Source organism: Podarcis bocagei (assembly GCF_964188305.1).
Source record: "Podarcis bocagei genome assembly, chromosome: 9".
In the NCBI taxonomy this organism is placed as follows: Eukaryota; Metazoa; Chordata; class Lepidosauria; order Squamata; family Lacertidae; genus Podarcis; species Podarcis bocagei.
The window spans coordinates 65,445,541-65,464,368 of record NC_138134.1 but is presented as its reverse complement, the minus strand read 5'-3'; the positions used below and the strand labels follow the sequence as shown (position 1 = coordinate 65,464,368).

The following is an 18,828-nucleotide window of genomic DNA, read 5'->3' as shown; positions in this document are numbered from 1 at the left end:
CAGGAGCGAGTGCGAAGTATAGGAAAATAAATAAGAGAACCTAGCTTTATCATCTTGGAAAGATGGGCGGCTTTCCTGGAGCGTTTTGAAAAAGTTAAAGGAGAGGAAGAAACCACGTTGCTCTTGGCGGCGGCGGCAGCAACAACAGCAAGCAGGCCTGGAGGTTGGCTTAGTAACCAGAGAGCGGCTAGACCTGCCAGGGCCCCAGAACGGGGCGGGACAGGAGGGAGAGAGCGAGCGAGCGAGCGGGAGACGGGATCCCATCGAGCTTGTGTCAGCAGCTTCGCCGAGGGGCGTGAGTGGCTGAGAGGCGGGCGGGCGCGCGGGGGAGGCTGCTTCGCGGCTGGCTACAATGGTTACAGCCCTGGAGAGGCAGCGTTAGGGACGCGCGCGCAGGCACACCGACACAACAAGCGCGCACGCACTCCGGGAGCAGCCGCTTCGGCTGGTGTCTGCAGGAGGAGGAGGAGGGCGCAGGCAGGCGCCGAAGAAAGATCCCAAGCCCGCATCGCCTTGTCTTCCCCGCTCGGGCTCTGGAAACCGCGGCTAACTTGCAGGGAAACTTTGCGCCCTGGGCTGCGTCCTCTTTCGCCAAGCAAGCAAGCCGGAAGGGTGTGGGGGAGAGAGAGATGGGGGGCTCGGGCCGGTCAAAATAGCTACCCCGGGAGGAGATGCTGCCGACGCCGAAGCCCCGATCCATCGGCTCCCCCTCTCCGGGCTCCTTTGCAGGTTCCAGTTAGCGCCATCGCCGGGGAGGAGAGAGGGCTCCCCGTCCCGTGCCCAGCGCTCCAGGACCGAGGTGTTGCGGTGTTGTTTTTGAACTCAACGCGGCTGGTAAGTGAAGTCGGTGTATGTTGCCTTGGACGGGTGGGAGGCGGCGTCGGCGTCCTGCCCTAATTATCTTTCGAGAGCGCTGTAATACGGGGTGGGTCTGTCCCCAGCTCCAAAATACCCCTCCCCACAAGTACTCCCGAGTCTTTAGTTCGTGTGCGCGCACTTGGGTATCTCTGATAAGGACTACTGACACCATGATGCGGAGTTGGGCTGCGTGCTCGCGTGCTGATGGGGGCAAGTGAAAGTCTGAAGGGTGGTATGTGTCGGACCCCACCTCCCCTCCCCTGGGGTGTGCAGGAGGGGGAAGGGAAGGCTTGTGGTGGGGTTGCTGTGGATGATAGGGCGCAGCAGGGGCACGGAGCCTTTGGCCCTCCGGATATTGGACTACAAGTCCCATCAGCCTTAACTATTGGCCGCGCAGGCCGGGGTTCATGGCACTTTGAGTTCAGCAGCGTCCAGCATGCCGAAGGTTTCCCCACCCCTGGAAGAAATTCCTAAAGCAGACCTTTTTTGTTGTTTGCTTTCTGTACTTTTTAAAAGAGTCGCTGGGAAATTGTGATGGTGTGGAGGCATCAGCTGCAGTGAAAGTGTGTGTTGGAAAGATCAAACTTCTCCCACGTTTGTAAACCACCAAAGGGAAAAGCCATCAAAGCGGTGTGGTTTTGGAGTCGTAAAGAATCTGTTTTCTGCATGGATCACCCCCCACGTGGAACATATATAATTGGACTGGGAGGTCAGGATGGAGACAAATGCTTGGTGTTGGGATGAGCATTTGTGAGTGTGTGTGAGAGAGAGATGTACAGATGGATTTGTTGGAAGGGAAAGGATAAATTTCTTAGGGCACATTTTTCTTTCCCTGCTCTGTATGTCTGTGTCTTTTTTCACTCAGCAAGCCTGCCTGCCTGCCGGTCTCTCTCCCTTTTAAATAATTGTGGAAAATTTGTGTCTCATCAGAAGAATGCAAGGGAGGAAAGAGAATATTGATGCAAGCTGTTTTGCTGCTGTTGTTAAAGTTTCCCACTATTTCCTGTCCCAAAACCTCAGCACAGAGCAGAAATTTTGAGGTTCACAAACTAGCAGATGGAGAAGACATTTGGAATAAAACTTGAGCTTTGAAAGTTAAGATGCTAGTGCCCTGATACAAATTTTTTTCCTGAGAGAATGATCCCCAGTCACTTCCATGAAGTTTTCTTCTGAGGACCTTGGCCTGCTTGCCTTCTACACTCTTACTCTGCGGTAATAATCCTGTTGACATTCAGCTGAGATTGGGAGAGAGGAGGAGGAGGAGGAGATTTGTGGGAGAAAAGTCGGAAATCAGGGGAGAAATCTGCTGGGGAGTGCTGAGAAATAATACGGGTTTCATTTTTGATATTTATCTACCTGTAATCAACACCTCCGCAAAACCACAGCGTAATCTCTCCTCTCATATTGGAGAGTGTGTCATTCTCCCTAAATTGCATGTTTTAAAAACAACAAAGGCAGGATTTACTTCATAGAGAACCGCCAGGAGTTGCTCTGGAGCAGTCTGATTTTGGTTGGGAATTGAAACGGCGCAACCGGTTTTGTGTGTTGGGTGGATCCCGAACTAAATGCATGGCATCCAAAACTGTGGGGCCACAGGTGGCTGTTGACAACTGGTGTATCTAAAGCATCTTCTTCGCGGCACAAATTGGACGTATTTCTCCTGTTCTTGAGATATGGCATTGATTGTGATTGCAGCTTGGCTGGGTTTGTTGGAAAGAGAGAAAGCGGGTGGGCTGCGGTTAGGATTTTCTGCTGGTGTTTTGACTGTTTGCATCTGGAGAAATTTGGGGCATACTTAACCAAGTAACTACAGTATTTTTAGTCCCACAGGACTGATTGACAAGAAAATGTGGTGTATTGTTTTTTGTTCCTGGTAGGCTTCAGATCAGCAAGGGTCAGATCCACACCATCCATTTACAGCCCACTCACTTTCCCCAGAGAATCTTGGCAGCTTAGTTTCCCCCCTTCAAAGTTATAACAGGGGTGGTCTTTGGTAATCTTTCGTAATATGGTGCCCAGCATGAGGCCAAAATCTTGTACGCCCAAATAGGTAAAGGTAAATGGACCCCTGACCATTAGGTCCAGTTGTGACCAACTCTTGGGTTGTGGCGGTCATCTCGCTTTATTGGCCGAGGGAGCCGGCCTACAGCTTCCGGGTCATGTGGCCAGCATGACTAAGCCGCTTCTGGCGAACCAGAGCAGCGCACAGAAACGCTGTTTACCTTCCCACTGGAGCGGTACCTATTTATCTACTTGCACTTCGATGTGCTTTCAAACTGCTAGGTTGGCAGGAGCAGGGACCGAGCAATGGGAGCTCACCCCTTCGCGGGGATTCGAACCGCCAACCTTCTGATCAGCAAGTCCTAGGCTCTGTGGTTTAACCCACAGCGCTACCCGCATTCCTGTGCGCCCAAATAGAGCTCATCAATTACAGATCTTCTGAATTTAAAATTCCCAGCATCCTTAGCAAACGATAGTTCCCAGGAAGCTCTGGGGTAAGCCATGTGCTTTGAATGTATGGTGTGGATCTGTCAGATCTACTTTTAATTACGCATAGAATATGGGCACCGTTGGTGAAATTGGTGGCCCGCTCGCTTATGGCAGCCTCTCTCCATCCAGCTCCTTGGATCCTGAGGCTTCTTGGCCATATATGCTTTTGCTTCGGGGCCAGTGTTTAATTTATTTATTTTTAAGTGGGTCTGGGTATAAGGGGGACTCAGCCCAAAGGCTTCTCCGCCTGCAAGTGCCACCCCCCTCCACCCCCCTTCAAATTGGCGTTACAAAATATCCCTGAATTTCCCTTGGGCGTAATTGGGGACAGGAGGAGACCATAGTTCAGAGTATCTGCTTTGCATGAGAGGGTCCCAGGTTCAATCCTGACAACTCTCAGCACCGTTAAGAAACCACAGTTCCCATAATTATTCGCCGTGACTATTTAAAGTGGTATGGTAGTGCTTTAAATGTCTAGTGCAGATGGGGCCCTTATCTCAGAAAATGTGGAGCTATGCGTTTGCCACCACAGTGTGCAATTTCACTTTGCTTTATGTGCCTCATCTGTACCTTCAGCCCAGTAGCACAAACATTGGAAATATAAATATCTTTCTGTCCTCATCCTAGCATTTTGTTTACTTACATGATGTTGATGGGTGAATGGAATTGTGTTTGTCTTCCAATTTGATTCAGAGTTTTCAGCCACCATGAACAGAAAGCAAAGGGTTCAGGATCACTCAGTTTGAACTGGAAAAATGAGCAGGCAAGGAATGCTAAGTGCTTAGCCACACTTCTTATTGTTCTGCTGTGGGAGCATTCTTTAGCACTCAATCGGAGAAAATTCAGGTTTTCTCTGGATTGATGTTTGCTCCTGTTGAAAGCTAAAGGGTGTGCTTGACCTGGGAAAGCAGCGAGGCTAAGGGGAAACGCCTCAGACTCGTGCCTAGAAAGTGCAGGTCAACCATCTTTTTTTGGACATTTCTTATTTACAGCACTTTGCTCCTTTCACATGCTTGATCGTACCTTGCTCAAGACCGGCTGTCATTTAACCACAAATATACTGCTTGCATGTTGCCAAGGTGGTGGTTGTTTTCCTTTTTCACCCAGGAGTTTGCACATCAAACAAGAGGGAAGGAGAAACAAAATGCTGTGGAATGTTGATCCATAATCATTACCATAGTGAAAACATAGGTTAGACAGTTGTAAATAAGTCACAACACTTGGCTGTTAATAATTTCTGCTATTAGATGAATGCAGAGTTCCAATCTTTACTTTGGGAACAAGGAATCTGTGGTCCTCCAGATGTTGTTAGGTTACAGTTTACATCGTTCCTGACTAGTACTGATGGGAGTTGTAGTCCATCAACACACAGAGGGCCACGGGTTCCCCATCCTTTCTTTATACTGATATTTTGCATCCAGTGTTTATGGACTGCCCCCAGTTCCATGTTCAGAAGGAATTCTAGAACTCAGGACACACTGTGCACAACTTACTTTTTGCCTGACTTTGCTCAGCTCTTCAATCTCTGTTCTGAGAATCAAAGTATAAAGTATGTTCAATGCACATGCCTTCTGTTTTTTCCTGAATTTGTTAAAGTTTTGAAATGTTTTAAATATTTTTTTATTGCGGATGTGTTTCTTGCCCTCGGCTCATTTGGGAGAAAGGGCAGGATATAAATGTAAATAAACAAATAAATAAAGGCGCCAGGGGGTTATTACCTTGATCACAGCAGTGCATCCCTTTCCAGCTGCAACTGGGATGGAAACTGGGGGTTCAACTCCATTTTGCAGCTTAGGAAAAAAGTTCCCATTGGCTGAGCAGGGACGAATTTCCACCGTGTCTCAGGATAGAGTGGATTAAACCCTTCTGCAACGTGGTCAGGATAATAATATCATCGTGTTCCACTCCCCACCCCCTGGCACATATAATAAAAAGCACAAGTTGCAGTTGCATACTACTTATTAAGTGGTTATGGACATGAGCGTAGGCAGGGAGGGGCAGTCGCCCCCCCCCCTACATCAAGTGAAACAATAAAATACAGTGGTACCTCGGGTTACATATGCTTCAGGTTACAGACTCCACTAACCCAGAAATAGTACCTCGGGTTAAGAACTTTGCTTCAGGATGAGAACAGAAATTGCACAGAGATGGCGCAGCGGTAGCGGGAGGCCCTATTAGCTAAAGTGGTGCTTCAGGTTAAGAACAGTTTCAGGTTAAGAACAGACCTCCAGAACGAATTAAGTTCTTAACCTGAGTACCACTGTACTTAACTAACTGACCAATCATGACAGTTCTGCCCCCCCCCCCCGGAACAAAGGTCCTTCCTCCCCGCTAACAAAAATCCTGGCTATGCCCATGGTTGGGGATGCACAATAGCTCAGTGACAGAACATCTGTCTTGCACGCAGACGGTTACCAGGTTCAATCTCCAGGTAGGGCTAGGAGAGATTCCTGCCTGAAACTCTGGTGAGCAGCTATCAGCCAGGGTTGATGATACTGAACTATGTCGACCAATGTCGAAACAAAATTTAAAAATTCCTTCCAGCAGCACCTTAGAGACCAACTAAATTATTGGTATGAGCATTTGTGTGCATGCACACTTCTTCTGATACCAACACGGCTGCCTACCTGTACATGGACCAATGGTTTGACTTCTTCCAAAGTGTAACATGTAGTTTGGCTCCAAAAGCGGGGTGTCGCTGGTTGTTGTTTTTTTTGTAAGATGTGGTGGCCCCAGATGAGAGAGAAACTCTCCTTATGGCAACAGTTTCCAGGATGGTTTTGTAGCTAACAGTTTATTATGGTATAAGCTTTCATGACTTAAGAGTCCATCAGGCCTCCTGTCTTACAAATATCCCCTTAACTCAGGTATAGGCAAACTCGGCCCTCTAGCTGTTTTGGGACTACAACTCCCATCATCCCTAGCTAACAGGTCAGGGATGATGGGAATTGTAGTCTCAAAACATCTGGAGGGCCAAGTTTGCCTATGCTGCTGAAAATAGCTGCTTGCAGTAACAGGCTACATGAGCACAGGACCAGACCCTGCAGCAAACCCAGTGGTCAGCTTTGTCCCTGTATCTTCTTATTGCAACACCATCAGCCATGTCAGGAGCTGCTTCACCTGTTCATCTTCGTCTTCTAGAATAGTATCATAGTGTTGGAAGGGAGCCTGAGGATCGTCTAGTCCAACCCTACAGGAATCGAACTAGCAACCTTGGCATTATTAGCACTACGCTCTAACCAACTGAGCTATCCAGGCTGATGCATGCTATCACCTGCCAGCAATGCCCTTCTGTGCTACCGATGGAGGGCAAACAGATCAATCTCTGTGCAAAGGAATAAATGGACACAGATCTAACACAGCAATTGGCAGCATTCAGAAACCAATAGGAAAATATTTTCATTTCCCAGGATCCTTCAACAAAGGAACTTCAAAAGGAGGCTCCACCATGAAATTGTCAATGAGAACTTATCAGGGAGCTTGATATTATTTGCTTAGGCCTGAATTGAAACAATGGTGTTTTTCCTCTCACTCCAGGTGTTAGACCTAGGATGATTATGTTATCTGCTGCTAATAAAGCTGTGTGTATCTGGTTTACTTTTGAGCTTTGCATAGAATTGTCACAGAATACATACCTATTGCCTTTCATGGTCATTTTGTCTCCTGTTTACGTTATGTTCCCCATCTATATGCCCATTTTTTATATTTGCCATATGAAGATAGTGAATTCTGAATGTGATGAAGTGTTCATGAAAGCTTGTGCTACAGTAAATCTGTTGATCTTCAAGGCGTCATAAGACTAGTTTAGTGTTCTTTGCTCATGTTTTATCAGGGTTTCTTTCTGTAAACAAGTAAAAACATGAATGGAAGATACTTTCCCCTAAAGATGTAGTAGACATTCGCTGGAAAAAAATGTGGGCAATCCAGGCTTCCCAACACATGCCCTGAGGTCAGTCAGTAGAGCATGAGACTCTTAATCTAAAGGTTGTGGGTTTGAGTCCCGTGTTGGGTGGAAGATACCTGTATTGTAGGGGGTTTGACTACATGCTCCTTGTAGATGCTTCCAGCTCTACAAATCTATGTTTCTGTAATTTAGAGGTGAGGACCGGGGCCTGACCTTTCAATTTGACATATTAGGTGCTGATACAGCTGTGGCCAACCTGTGTGGGTTTTTTTCATAATGGGTGAAGCCATTCCCAGTAGGAAAGCATGGAGGAGTCTAGGTTGGTGGTTATGTTCCCATGCATGTTTACTTTGAAATAAGTCCCACTTGAGTTCAGCTGAACTTACTGGCAAGTATAGGATTTGTAGAGGCAAAAGTAACTGACTACAAAGGGTCACAAACATGCTTATTAATCAACACTTCAGCCTTTATATGTAAACTTTTTTTAGACATTACTTAACGCTTAAAGGTGACCTTCACTATCATGAGGACTTGAAACCTGATTAAAAATAATAATTACAAGGAACAAGAATTATGAAAGGCGGAAGTGGCAGTTTCCTAACTCCAGGCAGCTTCCGAAATAATATTGGCTCCATGGGATGCTTTGAAGCAAGTCCTGAATGGAGACATAAACAGAAAATGTTTAATTGGAGCTGCCCTTCCATTTCGATTTTTCAGGAATGCTTCTGACACGAGCATGCTGAAACAGTCCTTAGGGATGACCAGTTCAAGCACAACATTTTCCACCTGTTTGTGCCATGGAACCAAATGTTATGCGGGAACTGGCCCTCCCTTTTGATTTTTAATAAAAATCAGTTTATTAAATTCCCATTGTGTGTTCCCAAACAGTTGTGCCTCATTTGAGGTGGGGAAATGATAAAAGAAACCTTGCAACTGCTTTATCAGTTTCTTGTATGGTATTGAGCAACCCAAGTGATATTTCTTGCAAGCAAAATGTGTTTCTTTATTCAGAATGAATTTTATTCTGCAAGGCATTTCTCTCCATATCAGATTGTAGAGTCTCTAGCTATTTACAAATATGGTAGATCTGCCTTAAGATATAAAGCCTTAAGGTAGAAGTTGAAGCAAGGCGTTTCTTGGTCTCAGCTTTGTGCGAGAAATATAAATCGAAACTGACATGACTTGTTTCCCTGCTGGAAGGTGACTTCTGAAAGGATTTTTTTTACACATTATATAGTCGCAAATTCAGGTGTGTCACTGAATAATATGGAGCTGCAGCCAATCTTGATTTCTTGTTAGGTGTCAGTCTTGTCAGGAACTGCTCATCACTTCCCGATGTGTTGAACTTTGTACCTGTAGCTTCTCTGGGAGAAATTCCTCCTGATCTGACCTAGTTCCACCTGTCCGGCCCGGCCATTGGCTCTTCATGGGTAGGAATGGGGAGGGGGAAAGGACTTAAGTTTTTAGATGAACCGTGCTTGGCAAAGCAAGGTCCACTGGAGTGCTAGCATACAGTAAGCCCACAATTTAAGTGGGGGCAAATTTCCGGGGATTGCACCTAAAGCCAACATTGCATATAGTCTAAACGCATGAGGTTCAATGGCGGGTGGGATTGCCAAAGTTATCTTTCCTGGATGCCTGCCATCTTTCTTCTACCTTATTTTAATTTTAGCCAACGATGTAAAGCTGACTGCACACAACTTAAATGTTCATGAGTCTTCCTCTTGGTTTTGACTCTTAGCTCAGCTCATTCTCTGACCTTACCTCCTGGTTGGCCTCATATCCCACTTTCTCTCTTGGCTCCCAGTTCCTGACTCTCTGGCACTCTGGACCACTGCCCATGGCCCGACCCTGATGCAGGTGTATGTGATGTACACCAGGGGTGAGGAACCTTAGGCCTCAGGTGGGGGTTCCAAATGTGCCCCCACAAGCTTCTCTATCTGGCTCTCCCCCGGCCACAACCCCTCTCAGTGTGGCTTTGCACCGTCCTTAAACGTTTTTGACTGGTTTCCTTAATGAAATATACCCGTATTTTTCGCTCTATAGGACGCACCAGACGATAAGGCGCACCTAGTTTGGGGGGGAGAAAACAAGAAGAAAAAAATTCTGAATCCCAGAAGCCAGAACAGCAAGAGGGATCTGGCTTCTGGGATAGCTGCTGAAGCCTCTCCCAGGCAGCGGGATGAAGGCTCCCCCTGCCCAGAAGAGGCTGCGCGCAGGTAAGCTGCCTCTGTACCTTCCCCCATCTCCCACAAGAACCGCACGCTCTTTAAAGGGAGCGAGGTTCTTGGGGGCTTTTCTGGGAGGTGGGGGAAGGGACAGAGTCGCACGCTCTGTCCCTTCTCCCCACTTCCCGCAAGAGCCGTGCGAAGCCTCCACAGGACAGCTGGGAGCCTTCATCCCACTGCCCTACGGAGGCTTCACGGGGGCTATCCAAAAGCCAGAATAGCTAGAGGGATCGTTGCGCAGCGCTCCCTCTAGCTGGTCTGCTTTGCGTGCCTTCATCCCGCTGCCCTGCGGAGGCTTTGCGCAGCTAAGCCCGAAGCTAGAACAGCAAGACAGAGCTCTGCGCAGCGCTCCCTCTCCCTGCTCTGGCTTAGCCGCGCAGCCTGTATTCGCTCCATAAGATGCACACACATTTTCCCTTACTTTTTAGGAGGGAAAAGGTGCATCTTATAGAGCGGAAAATACGGTACTCTGAGTCGAGTGTGCATTTCATTCTTTTTATTCAGCTCATAGTAATGAGGAAGAATGGAAGTTCCCCCAGAATGTCTGCTTTATATGCATTATTTACACAATGGGCCCCACGTGATTGGCTAATTCTGGGATTCTCCTGTAGGCCAATCAGGGATTGGGTGGCTCCTGTGGACCAATCAGACTGCTGCACTCTGGGTCCTATTGTTCTAGGACCAATCAGACTGCTGCATCCTGAATCCTATTCAACTCAGTACATAACACTTAACCTCTCTTAATGCCTCTCACTTGACCAGGAGAGGTGTGCATAAAGTGAAATTTATAGTCATTGCTCTGCCCACATTTCCCTCCCTCTGGTTCCACCCCATCTCAGAAGATTGCCAGAAGGGAATGGAGCCCTCAGATTGAAAAAAGTTTCCCCACTCTGATATACACTTTTCCAAAATACAAATTTGCCCTCACTTGCTGATCACATTTACACTTGCAAAATAATTTGTTATATTTCTAATAAATAAATATAACACTTGGAATACCTCAGAAGAGAACGAGTGATTATGAATCTGACCTGATTGTGTGTCAAAACTGTATAGAACCTATCCTTGTGGAGAAATTCAACAAGTGCCCACCTGCCAAGTCATACAGTGGTACCTTGGGTACCTTAATTCGTTCTGGAGGTCTGTTCTTAACCTGAAACTGTTCTTAACCTGAAGCACTACTTTAGCTAATGGGGCCTCCTGCTGCTGCTGTGCTGCTGGAGCACAATTTCTGTTCTCATCCTGAAGCAAAGTTCTTAACCCGAGGTACTATTTCTGGGTTAGCGGAGTCCGTAACCTGAAGCGTATGTAACCTGAAGCGTATGTAACCTGAGGTACCACTGTATTTTGTTGACTGTGCTGAGCTGTGGGACCTGTGGCGAGCTATTTCTGTAAGACAGTAAGCCCTCTTCAGGTGTCCAGTCTGGACATGTGAACCCATTAAGGAGTCAGATAGTGGTGGCTTGTACCATTTGGAGCTGGTACAATCAAAAGCAGGGAAACCAACAGTAAGTGGATCCATCTTACTTGCTACTAATTTGTCCCCCATCTTACTTGCTGCTGAATTCTGCAAGTGCAAAACTGGGACCAAGGAGGAGAAAGGGGACAGCTAAGGCCACTTCCCTGGGCTGCTTGTAAGTAAGAAGGCAGACAGGTGTGTGCTGGCTAAAGGTAGACTGAGGTTGCTGGGGCAGTGCCCTGTTCATCATAATGGACCAGTCTCCAGCCAAGGAAGACATGCATAGCCCCTGCCATATGCCGGGCTGCCATGTGCTGTCTTTGCTCCCTCCACTTCTGACCTTTGTGTCTGAAGGGGCTTCTAAGCTATTCAGATGAACAGGAAGTTCAGCAGTGGCCATGCATGGGAAATGGGGGGCTGGGGTAGGTATGCGCCCCATTAAGCGCCCTGTATGCTTTTGCCCTCACCTTTGTTTAGGTTGAACACCTGAAGAGGGCTGCAGCTCTGTGTAAGGTTACAGCTGTCCAGAGGTCACTGTGAAATTAGGAGGTACTTCAATATCAAATGGGTTTTTTCCACAAGAGTAGTTTCTTGTGGTAAGGGATGCGGGTGGTGCTGTGGGTTAAACCACAGAGCCTAGGACTTGCCGATCAGAAGGTCGGCGGTTCGAATCCCCACAACGGGGTGAGCTCCCGTTGCTCAGTCTCTGCTCCTGCCGACCTAGCAGTTCGAAAGCACAAAGTGCAAGTAGATAAATAGGTACTGCTCTGGTAGGAAGATAAAGTGTTTCCATGCGCTGCTCTGGTTCGCCAGAAGCGGCTTAGTCATGCTGGCCACATGACCCGGAAGCTGTACACCGGCTCCCTCGGCCAATAAAGCGAGATGAGCGCCGCAAACCCAAAGTCGGTCACAACTCGACCTAATGGTCAGGGGTCCCCTTTACCTTTACCTACTTTCTTGTGGTGCAGGGAATAGGGCAGAAGGTAAATTGGGAGTTACCAGTAGATTTACATGCGTTTTTCAGCAAAACCCAAACACCTCCACTTCACAAAATTTGGTTGTTAGAATTTCTGATCTTTGGTGACTACAGCCATTTCCAGACACTTCCCTGTTTTTGGATGGGATTCAGTCACATACCAGCAAATTCAGACCGTACAATTAGAGTTGATTGGGAAGCCTTGTGCAAGAAACCCACTTCCGCAAAGGACCAGGCATTTAAACCAATGGGGAGGAGCACTTATAAGCAGGTCATCTGTAGGAGTTCTGAAATGTAGTTCTGTGCCTCATATATACACATGCATGGTTCGAGTGCAATAAGTAATTGCCTCGGACTCTCAAAGCCACTACTTTGCACTTAAGATGGTAAAACCTCAGGTTCCTAGCCTAAACAAACCAAAGTAGATCCAGTAAGGTTTAAATCTGTCAACGCTGAATATAGTAGCTAAGAGTGTGAGCTAGGAGGGCCTCAATCAGAATTCCATCCCGGTGATGTACTTGCTAAGTGGCCATAAATAAGCCACTGACCCAGTTTGGCCAATTATTGCGGGTTTTGTAAACCATGGTTTACGAAGCCAAGAATGAGCAGCAAAGCAGAGTTTTCCTCCCTTGCCCTTCCTCTTCTCCCCCATTGCCTGCTGGTTTCAGTGCAAAGATCCTGGCTTATGTTAAACCAGTGTTCCCTGTTACATCCAACCTGGGGAACTCTGGTTTAATATTGGTCTGCAAATAAAGCAGGGTGTGATTGATAGTTCCCAAAAACGTGCAATTAACATTTCCCCTGATTAGGAAAAGATATTCAGAGCTGGTTAAGGAATGGTTAAAACTGGCTTTTGGGTGGTTGGCTTGGGTCTTTTATCCGTTGTAGGTAGTAAAAGACAGTGTGACAGCATCTCTGTTTCAGAAAGTTTGCATCAGGTTTTGGATCCTAATTGTGTGCTTTTGAGTGGTATACGTAAGCAAGTAGTACTTGGATTTCTGTGGTTTTAAGTCTGTACAGTATGTTTAATCTTATATCCCTGGTTGTGTTTCTCTGTGTTAATTATTCTCTATGTGAGTTCATGTGTGCAGAGTCCTTGGGAATTACTGACATATTGTATTTGTGTGTGTAAAATGAGGCAGAAAATGCACGTTCTTGACCTGAACCTACATTGTCTATATGTATCGGTCCCAATACGTTTAGGATCTCACAAGCAACTCTGATGTTTTTCAATGTGCTTGATGGTTTTCCTTCCTTGGAACAGCGTATTATCAGGAGCAGGGATTCTCAAAACTCTTCTGCAGAGACTTCTGTCATGGCCCTCTGGAGAGAAGGGGTGTGGATGTAAACCCATTAAAATTTTGTAAATTTATTGCCTCTAAAAGTATGTTCCATTAACACTGTTCGTCAGTCATCTGAAATCCTGCAGAGCAACTGCCAGTCTGTGTAGTCGTTACTGAATTAATCCACCTGGGTTATCAAACTAAGTACAGTGGTACCTCAGGTTACATACGCTTCAGGTTACAGACTCCACTAACCCAGAAATAGTACCTCGGGTTAAGAACTTTGCTTCAGGATGAGAACAGAAATCGTGCTCCGGCGGTGCGGCGGCAGCAGGAGGCCCCATTAGCTAAAGTGGTGCTTCAGGTTAAGAACAGTTTCAGGTTAAGAATAGACCTCCGGAACGAATTACAGTGATACCTCGGGTTACATACGCTTCAGGTTACACACTCCGCTAACCCATAAATAGTGCTTCAGGTTAAGAACTTTGCTTCAGGATAAGAACAGAAATCGGGCTCCGGCGGCGCGGCGGCAGCAAGAGGCCCCATTAACTAAAGTGGTGCTTCAGGTTAAGAACAGTTTCAGGTTAAGAATGGACCTCCAGAATGAATTAAGCACTTAACCCGAGGTACCACTGTATGTAGTGCTCATTCATTTCCAAGGTTATATTTGCAGCCTTAAGGATCAAAAATGTGTTGCCCGTATTAAAATGAATGCAGAAATTCTGAGCCCAGCAGTGGGTACCACAATTGCAGAATTCTGGAACATACTCAGGCCTGCGTTTTGACAACCAAAATAGCTTAGTGTGAGCTTGGGAAGTTGCCATCTCTCAGTCTAGCTTACCTTACCAGGTTGTTGTGAGAACAAAGTTGAGAGAGGGTGAACCCCTCCTTGGAAGAAAGGTGAGATATAAATGTTTTAAGAATAATGAATAATAATATGGGGCAAAAGCTCCTTATGGTGGTGACTCGTACTTAATTAAAAAGTACTCTGCTCATATTCAACAGTGGCTGCTGGCTTGGATGGTTAAAGCAGGGTTTCCCCAGACTTGGGCCTCTAGTTGTTTTTGGACTACAACTCCATCATCCCTAGCTAGCAGGACCAGTGGTCAGGAATGGTAGTCCAAAGACAGCTGGAAACATAAGTTTGAGAAACTATGTTTGAGTCTTAACTCTGGGAATACAGTGCTTTCATCAAATCAGCTTTGAATGGCCAGACCTATCTTCATATATGTCAAAGTAACTCTTACTAAACCCTTACCTGTAATTTCATAAAAATAGCAGATGAGAATCAAGGAAATAGAACCATGTAATAATGGTAGTGGGAGAACTGGCATAACATAGGCTAATTGGTTCTTCTTTACTGCAGTGTAAGTAAAGAGCAGGAATAATGAAGTGGCATTCCTTAAGTTAATTGTTAGTTAACAAACAGCACACACATATCATTAACACATCCAACTGATAAAGGAAGTTGGAACTTCTCAGAAGTGTGCTTTCCTCCTTTGTAGTGGAGAGAAGTTGGACAAAGATGTTTTATATGGGCATTTTGTTCATAGAAGTGGGATTGGCAGAGATCCGTGCTCATGTGCTAGTGATGAAGAAAGTAGTTGTGCATGTCCCCTTAAACAGCTAGTTCCTTCTGCTGGTGGCCTATCAGACATTACTATGTCACCTGAGTGAGGTAGGAAAGAGACATTGGGCTTTCTGTATTCAGATATTTCTAAACTGCCTTTCAAGTTTTCTCCAAGGCACCATATATTAATAACAAATACACAGTTTAATTAAAAAGAAGCATACAGTTCAGATCATGCTAAAACAACTAGTTTAAATAAACTTAATACAATAAAAAGTAAATAAACCCCAATGAAAAACCCCAGCAGTAGTCTGCGCAATAAAACTTTTCAATTAACACTGGAAGCTTCCAGATTGTTGGTCTATTTAGCTCGGTATCGTCCACACACGAAGGATGGGAAACCTTCACTTTGTGAACCTAATTAAGCCCATCAGCCCTCCGTATTTGACTTGCAAGCAATTAGGATATCAGGTGTAGCCCCTGTAAAAAGATGGCTAAGCTTAAAGCAGGTTTGCTGGCACCACCAATGAGCAAATCATGGCACAAGATGGTAGCAGTTTGAAAGGGGCTTCTCAAGATTCAACAATCACCAGTTGTGGCATTGGGTGATTGACAGGTGGGTGGTTCTGCTCAGCTGTCAGACTTGGCCTGACCAGATTGAGTTCCCCATGCCTGGTTTATATTGGCTGGCAGTGGCTCTCCAGGATGTCAGACAAGGGGACATTCTCAGCCACACCTGGAGGTGTCAGGGATTAAACCTGGGGCCGTCTTCCTGCTGAGCAGATGCTGTACCACAGAGCCCTTCCTTAAGAGCCAAGGAAAACCTGGTAAGCCTTTAAAACTTCCTTCAAAAGAGACAGCCATATATTTCCTTGAAGGGAAATTGCACCTGGGTTGGAGGGGCTTATGTGCTTCCTCATCTGTTTCCCTCACTGATCATGGCCGCTGGGTCTGGAAGCAGTTGGCCAACAGGTAAGCAGATGGACAAGGGCCCTCAGACTGAGACCAGAGTTGGTAGCTTTGTATGGGAAGTTGAGATCCTATTGGCTCTTTGTGTCACATGACTCTTGTTGGGTTGTAGTGCCACCCTCTAGCCATCTGCAGCAGAGGCACATCAGCCCCATAGGGATCAGACTAGCAGCTTCTTTTCTGTGTGAACTGTCATAGTTGTTGGGTGCCTTTGCTGCCATTTCCATAGTACAGTGGTACCTTGGGTTACATACGCTTCAGGTTACATATGCTTCAGGTTACAGACTCCACTAACCCAGAAATAGTACCTCGGGTTAAGAACTTTGCTTCAGGATGAGAACAGAAATCGTGCTCCGGCGGCACGGCGGCAGCAGGAGGCCCCATTAGCTAAAGTGGTGCTTCAGGTTAAGAACAGTTTTGGGTTAAGAACACACCTCCAGAACGAATTAAGTACTTAACCCGAGGTACCACTGTATCTTGTTCGCCACCCCAGAATGACGTTGTCCCTAAACAGGTCCAATCAGATGATGATGATAATAATAATAATAATAATCAATCAGTGTCCAGGCAGAATGATGGGGGTGGAGACGCACCTTTAGGTATACAGGACCAAGGCCGTTTAGGGCTTTAAAGGTCAGCACCAACACTTTGAATTGTGCTCGGAAACGTACTGGGAGCCAATGCAGATAAAAGGCCAAACCAAACTTTGAAAATTGGGAGTGGTCACTTATGAAGATGCAACACCATGCGACTTGCTCTTAACAATTAGGAAAAGTGGCGAAGGGTGAAGACTAAATGTGTTGCTTTGGGTGAGACGAGGAAAGACTTATTAGTTGTAACGATGCGTTTCAGGAAATAACCTGAACCTGGCCTTGAATCACTAACGACGTGGTTATCGAAAACTGAATCACAGTATAGATGGTTCATTTCTGCTTCATGGAGAAAGGGAAAGAATGAGAGAAATCAAAGCGTGTCTGAACGTGTCTGGCATTTTGTATAAAACTGTCCTGTGTCGAAAGGCAACCTGGGTGGTTAGGCTGCCTGTGTACAATTACAGGTGAACTGATGATATGCTGTAAAATGGAAATGGAATACACAGCTGTTTCTCTCCTTGTTAAGTCTCTTTCCCAGCTCTGTTAAAAGGGTGGGTTGGGTGCAGAGAACAATGAAGTGCATTTATGCAATCTTATCTAGCACCACAGTTCTGGGGTTTGTATTGAAACCTAACTCTCATCTCTCTCAGTGGAGAAGAGATCATGGATGTGTGATCTGCGCATGCTGCCTTAATCTAGAAAGGCTTGTGCATTTGTAAAATGGCTAACACTTGCGTAACAAATTAAGAGCACCTATTGTTAAAAGCACTTTGGCCACCTCATGAGACTCCCTGGAAAAGATCCTGATGTTGGGAAAGATTGATGGCACAAGGAGAAGGGGACGCCAGAGGACGAGATGGTTGGACAGTGTTCTCAAAGCTACCAGCATGAGTTTGACCAAACTGCAGGAGGCAGTGGAAGACAGGAGTGCCTGGCGTGCTCTGGTCCATGAGGTCACAAAGAGTCGGACACCACTAAACGACTAAACAACAACAAATTGTGAGAAGCAGAATCACAGAATTATAGAGTTGGGAGGGACCCAAGGGTCATCTATTCCAACCCCCTGCAATGCAGGAATCTCAGCTAAAGCATCCATGACAGGTGGCCATTCAACCTCTGCTTTAAAACTTCCAGTGAAGGAGAGTCCACAACCTCCTGAGGGAGACCGTTCCACTGTCAGACAGATGACATCTGTCAGAAAGTTCTTCTCCTTTCCTGTAACTTGAAGCCATTGGTTTGAGTCCTACCCTCCAGAGCAGGAGAAAACAAACTTGCTCCATCTTCCATGTGACAGCCCTTGAGATATTTGAAGATCCTATCTCCTCCCAGTCTCCTCTTTTCCAGGCTAAACAGACCCAGCTCCTTCAACCATTTCTCATAAGGTCTGCTTATTCCCCTCTGCACACGTTCCAGCTTGTCAACATCCTTCTTAAATTGTGGTTGGACACAGTAAATAGGCTTTACAGTAGCTAACCAGGAAAGGCTAACCAGGAAACTTTAGCATCCGCAAACAACATTACATATATGTCAAGAGCAGAGTACCTGTAGTCCTCCAGATGTTGTTAGACTTCACCTCCCATCATCCCTCACCATTGGCCATGCTGGTTGGGGCTGATGGGAGTTGAGGTCCAGCAACATCTGAAGACCTTACAGGTTCCCCATCACAGTCACACACTTTTGTTGGCAATTAGGCCGAACTACTAGTCAGATTCTATATGGTTGTTTTTAAAGTGATTCTGGAAAATAGATTATTATGAGAGAAGGATACCGCATTTTTCACTCTATAACACGCACCCGACCATAACACGCACGTAGTTTTTAGAGGAAAATCCGTAGGCATGCCACCTGTAGGCATTCCCTCCATAACACGCACAGACATTTCCCCTTACTTTTTAGGAGGAAAAAAGTGAGTGTTATGGTGCAAAAAATACGGTAATCCCCCCCCCAGTTCACTTCCACCACTGCATGCATAATTTTATACACCTCTATCACCCTCCCATACACTCCCAGTTGCATATTCTAAATTAAAAATCCCCAAATGTCATAACTTCTCATAGGGGAACGACTCTACCTTTTTGATGAGTTTGGTTGCCCTTTTCTGAACCATTTCCAGCTCCACAATACAGTGGTACCTTGGGTTACAGATGCTTACGGTTACAGACTCCGCTAACCCAGAAATAGTACCTCGGGTTAAGAACTGCTTCAGGATGAGAACAGAAATCGCGTGGTGGTGGCAGCGGGAGGCCCCATTACCTAAAGTGGTACCTCAGGTTAAGAACGGACCTCCAGAACAATTAAGTCCTTAACCTGAGGTACCTCTGTATCCTTTTTGAGGGACGGGGACCAGAATTATACACAGAGCGTGTTTGCACCATAGATTTGTATAAAGGCATTTTGATATTGGCGGTGTTGTTTTTCGATTCCTTTCCTGCCTTATGAGTCAAGCTGTAACTTGGTTTCAGCTTGGCTCGTAAAGGATTTCTGAACTCGGGGACTTA

General features: G+C 46.1%; 1 protein-coding gene across 1 annotated transcript in view; it reads left to right on the top strand.

The window, feature by feature from the left end:
• Nucleotides 1-395: 395 nt before the first annotated feature.
• The window catches only part of PTPN13 (protein tyrosine phosphatase non-receptor type 13), a 161,048-nt gene continuing 142,615 nt past the window's right edge, over nt 396-18,828 (top strand). Inside the window, exon 1 of the mRNA XM_081206882.1 lies at nt 396-834. The gene's annotated coding sequence lies outside the window, so the exon portion shown is untranslated. The remainder of the gene's footprint in view (nt 835-18,828) is intronic.